Genomic DNA, 6000 nt, shown 5'->3' on the forward strand with positions numbered 1-6000 from the left:
AATCGACATGACGAGCCTGTTGGTCATCTGTGATAGTCGAAAATTGCTGCAAAAATTGTTCGCGTCATTTGGCAGGAAGTATGGGTCACATGATCAGATTACGACTAGATGATTAGACCAGGCTGAAAGGAAACTGTAAAGTAGCGAGCATCTATATTTGATACGGGCTTTCTGGTAGAACCTGAAGTGTTTATCATAAACTAGTGCTACGATACATTTTATATTGAGCCTTTTATTAGCCTTTAATTTCACGTGATAACATCATATGTCAAAACAATAACCACATTGGTTGAGTACGTCATCAGAGTGAAGGGATTCCAACCTACGGCGTTTTCACGATGGCTGCGATTAACTGTTCGTTTTTTAGCTTTTAAGAGCTTGTTATCACATTTCCACATATTTTGCACCTACAACCAAGCAGAGTAAGACATGGTGAATTTTTTGATACCAAATAACTGTAATGTGAATTTTGTTGCAAGTAAACCTTTAAGTTTAACAGTCGATCTATCATTTGTAGACGTGAGACAAAATTGCTAGGATTTTTTTGACAGATCGACTTTCTTGGAATAATCATGTCGACTCCATTTGTAATAAGGTCCCTAAGTTATAGACTTGGCTTCAGTTTCGCAGGCCATACACAAACTCAAAATCTACCATAGCATTTTATTATTAGTTTATCTTTTGTCATATTATTTATAGTATACACATTTGTTATAATCTAGCTTTAAGATATGTTATATAGGATTTATTTTTGTTGCAAAAACGGACATTTCGACTAATTGCAAATCTGCATCATATTCATGCATATATTATTCTAACGAATGATCTTTTCAAATCTCTGCATCTTCTTACCTCTGCTGAATGTTTATTTTACTTCAATTAAAGGTTTCAAGATTTTTCATGGATTGTGTCCTCATTTTTCACACGACAATTACAGGCTCTCAACTCATTTCAACTTACGTGAAATAAACAAATTGCATACAATCACTAACAATCATTTTGAAAATATCATTGCCAGCTGATTTAACAATCTTCCATCTAATATCCGTTCTCTTAGCAGAGAAAGGCATTTTATGCACTATGTGATTTTATTCGATTTCTGTTGCTAACTGTTGCCCTTTTTTCTTTTATTATTATTTGAATGGCGTAATTTGAAAAAGATTTCTATTTAAAATGAAATTATTGATTTTGGAACTCAACTAATAGACATGTCATAGATGAAGTAGTAGTTTTTTTACAGCTCTCACTACTCTCACCACTACCACTTATTGCCTTGTAGGGGCCTATCTGCTGGAACTTCTCATAATGTGTGTAAATTTGAAAAGCGCTAAATAAGGAAAAAGTAGCTTCATATTTTATCTTTAGAAAAGATCACATTCAAATTCAAATAAAATGTATCGCTATTTGTTAGCATGAGTTGAGAATTTAGACTAAAATCTTGACTCTCTAAGGGCTTTTTAAAATACTACCGATATCTGGCTTAATACAAAAAATGTGATAGAGTAGTTTACAGGCCACACAGCAGCTAAAACCCAACCTTCACAGTATCATAAACTCGACTGAATGCAAGTTGAAAGCAAAAAATATCAGAAGCTTTCTTGTGTTGTCAAATTATAGCATGTATGTCACCAATGCTGAAAAGTTTGTTCATCAGGTTTCTGATGTGTAATGCAGTAAAAATACAATTTACATGAGCAAAATGAGCAAAAAATCAAATTCTCAAAAATCATAATCGTTCAAACCACAAACATTAAAATCAAAAATGAACGATTTTTTATCATTTAATTTAAAATCATGAACTTTTCTAGCCCTAAAAAATCATTCACTACTTTCTGTTACACAAGCTTATTGCCATGGTTGCCGTTTAGCCACCCCTCTAAGCTTGCATAAAAATTGCATAACTTCATTTATTGGATTTCTGATTTCTATATATGTCAAAAAGTATAAAGTTAGGAATGATGGCATAATTAGAGTTATGCATATTTAAATATACCAGCAATTTGTAGTTAAGTAGATCATCTCAACAGGCGCCTTCTGGACTTACATCAACAGAAACCACCAGCTCTAAACTCAGTTCAGGACCATCTTTACCTCTTCATAGTCTGGAATCAGACTCGAGTGGCTCTAGAGACACTCAAGTAAGTCCCTAGAGACATATTCAGAAACTCACATTTCTCTCCTCATGAGGTAAATACCTTTTGTCTGTTTCAGAAAATTTTTTCAAGCTCAACATGTCGAGCACACTCACCAAAGATTATTCTTATTACTGATCTGTTTTGGTTTAAGAATCTGAGTAAATGGACTACAACCTTGAATTAAAAAGAACATTTTTCAAATGCTAGTGATATCTGACAGATTATAAAATTTTAAGCTGAATTGTATAACTTCCTATAATGGATTTTTCATCTCTACACTGTAAACCAGTTGGCAGCATGATACATATCAGTGGTAGAAATTTATGAGTGCCAATTCAAACATCTTTCCCATCGTTTTGAATTATTCATATTCTAATACACCTGCAATTTATGGGTCACATGATCAGATTACGGCTAGATGATTTGAACAGGCTGAAAGGAAACTGTGAAGTAGCGAGCATCTATATTTGATATGGGTTTTCTGGTAGAACCTGAAGTGTTTATCATAAACTAATGCTACGAAACGTTTTATATTGAGCCTTCTATTTGGCCTTTAATTTTATGTGATAACATCATATGTCAAAACAATAACCACATTGGTTGAGTACGCCATCGAAGTAAAACTGTTCAAAACAAAACAAAACAAAAACTGTTCGTTTTTGAGCTTTTAAGAGCTTGTTATCACATTTCCACATATTTTGCACCTACAACCAAGCAGAGTAAGACATGATGAATCTTTTGATACCAAATAACTGTAATGTGAATTTTGTGCAAGTAAACCTTTAAGTTTAACAGTCGATCTATCATTTGTAGACATGAGACAAAACTGCTAGGATTTTTTTGACAGATCGACTTTCTTGGAATAATCATGTCGACTTCATTTGTAATAAGGTCCCTAAGTTATAGACTTGGCTTCAGTTTCGCAGGCCATACACAAACTCAAAATCTACCATAGCATTTTATTATTAGTCTATCTTTTGTCATATTATTTATAGTATACACATTTGTTATAATCTAGCTTTAAGATATGTTATATAGGATTTATTTTTGTTGCAAAAACGGAAATTTCGACTAATTGCAAATCTGCATCATATTCATGCATATATTATTCTAACGAATGATCTTTTCAAATCTCTGCATCTTCTTACCTCTGCTGAATGTTTATTTTACTTCAATTAAAGGTTTCAAGATTTTTCATGGATTGTGTCCTCATTTTTCACACGACAATTACAGGCTCTCAACTCATTTCAACTTACGTGAAATAAACAAATTGCATACAATCACTAACAATCATTTTGAAAATATCATTGCCAGCTGCTTTAACAATCTTCCATCTAATATCCGTTCTCTTAGCAGAGAAAGGCATTTTATGCACTATGTGATTTTATTCGATTTCTGTTGCTAACTGTTGCCCTTTTTTCTTTTATTATTATTTGAATGGCGTAATTTGAAAAAGATTTCTATTTAAAATGAAATTATTGATTTTGGAACTCAACTAATAGACATGTCATAGATGAAGTAGTAGTTTTTTTTACAGCTCTCACTACTCTCACCACTACCACTTATTGCCTTGTAGGGGCCTATCTGCTGGAACTTCTCATAATGTGTGTAAATTTGAAAAGCGCTAAATAAGGAAAAAGTAGCTTCATATTTTATCTTTAGAAAAGATCACATTCAAATTCAAATAAAATGTATCGCTATTTGTTAGCATGAGTTGAGAATTTAGACTAAAATCTTGACTCTCTAAGGGCTTTTTAAAATACTACCGATATCTGGCTTAATACAAAAAATGTGATAGAGTAGTTTACAGGCCACACAGCAGCTAAAACCCAACCTTCAAAGTGTCATAAACTCGACCGAATGCAAGTTGAAAGCAAAAAATATCAGAAGCTTTCTTGTGTTGTCAAATTATAGCATGTATGTCACCAATGCTGAAAAGTTTGTTCATCAGGTTTCTGATGTGTAATGCAGTAAAAATACAATTTACATGAGCAAAATGAGCAAAAAATCAAATTCTCAAAAATCATAATCGTTCAAACCACAAACATTAAAATCAAAAATGATCGATTTTTTATCATTTAATTTAAAATCATGAACTTTTCTAGCCCTAAAAATTTATTCACTACTTTCTGTTACACAAGCTTATGTCATGCCATGGTTGCCGTTTGGCCACCCCTCTAAGCTTGCATAAAAATTGCATAACTTCATTTATTGGATTTCTGATTTCTATATATGTCAAAAAGTATAAAGTTAGGAATGATGGCATAATTAGAGTTATGCATATTCTAATATACCAGCAATTTGCAGTTAAGTAGATCATCTCAACAGGCGCCTTCTGGACCTACATCAACAGAAACCACCAGCTCTAAACTCAGTTCAGGACCATCTTTACCTCTTCATAGTCTGGAATCAGACTCGAGTGGCTCTAGAGACACTCAAGTAAGTCCCTAGAGACATATTCAGAAACTCACATTTCACTCCTCATGAGGTAAATATCTTTTGTTTGTTTCAGAAAATTTTTTCAAGCTCAACATGTCGAGCACACTCACCAAAGATTATTCTTATTACTGATCTGTTTTGGTTTAAAAATCTGAGTAAATGGACTACAACCTTGAATTAAAAAGAACATTTTTCAAATGCTAATGATATCTGACAGATTATAAAGTTTTAAGCTGAGTTGTATAACTTCCTATAACGGATTATTCATCTCTACACTGTAAACCAGTTGGCAGCATGATACATATCAGTGGTAGAAATTCATGAGTGGCAATTCAAACACCTTTCTCACCGTTTTGAATTGTTCATATTCTAATACACCTGCAATTTTAGGGAAACAGATTATCTCATGAGGATTCTAGACGTGTATCTTCAGAAACCACCAGCTCTAGTCTTAACCGAAAAGTGATGTCACCTTTTCGAAGTCTAAAATTATACAAAGATGAGGTAAATCGATTTAGTTGACTTCCATAATTTGTTTCAAGCTTAACATTTCTGACAGTGTTATTAAATATTTTTTGCTCTGAAGGAACTCAAGTAGTTTATCTATCAACCGGTTGAGTTATACAAATTCTACCTGATGTTTTGTTCATACACGTACACCACATGATATTTGCTTAACCTTGTATTCACTATGCACAAGTTATGATCTTTTGGCTGCTAGTAATGGCTGGCAGGTTACCCAAATTTTCCATTTGCTGTTAAAGCATTCTCTCTGTTGAAGCAATTTTGCGATGCTTGAGGTCTATTGTTGGCAGATACTTTCTTTGAAGATGGTTGAACATCTGGTCTGGTCATTGATTGTAGGCTAAAAGAAGGCAACAGCCTGAGTGTGCCACGGATAGCGGCGTTCAAGGCGGACAAGTATGTATTCACTCACTTTTTGACCCAATTTACTTGTTGACAGGGTTTTAGGCTCAAATAAGTTTTCTTATAACCCAATTTTAAAGCTGTTTTTTTTACACATTGAATCAAGTTATTCTTTAGATCTGCTAGGTAAAAATAACTACTTGGTTACATTTTATAATGCTGTACTTATTGAACAGTTTACCACAGTCAAGCCTCTACTTACAATCATCTTAACACAATGAGACGTTTAGAACTTTGCTGAATATTGAACTCTCTAGCCAAAGCGATTTTCTGCTCACTGTGTTTATTCATTGAGCTTATCATTCTTAGCTAAAAATTAAAATGAAAACATAAAATAAAATTAAGTATAGCACTAATTATAATCTATGTACATCTATATGCATTTCTTCAGACTTCATTAACTCTTGTCGCTGCTTGTCGTTATGACTGCCTCTACCTCCATAACTTAGCAGATCCTGAATTAGGCCTACACCTTATGCCTTTGACTGTATCAAATGTA

The sequence above is a fragment of the Watersipora subatra genome, chromosome 8 (assembly GCF_963576615.1).
Source record: "Watersipora subatra chromosome 8, tzWatSuba1.1, whole genome shotgun sequence".
NCBI lineage: Eukaryota > Metazoa > Bryozoa > Gymnolaemata > Cheilostomatida > Watersiporidae > Watersipora > Watersipora subatra.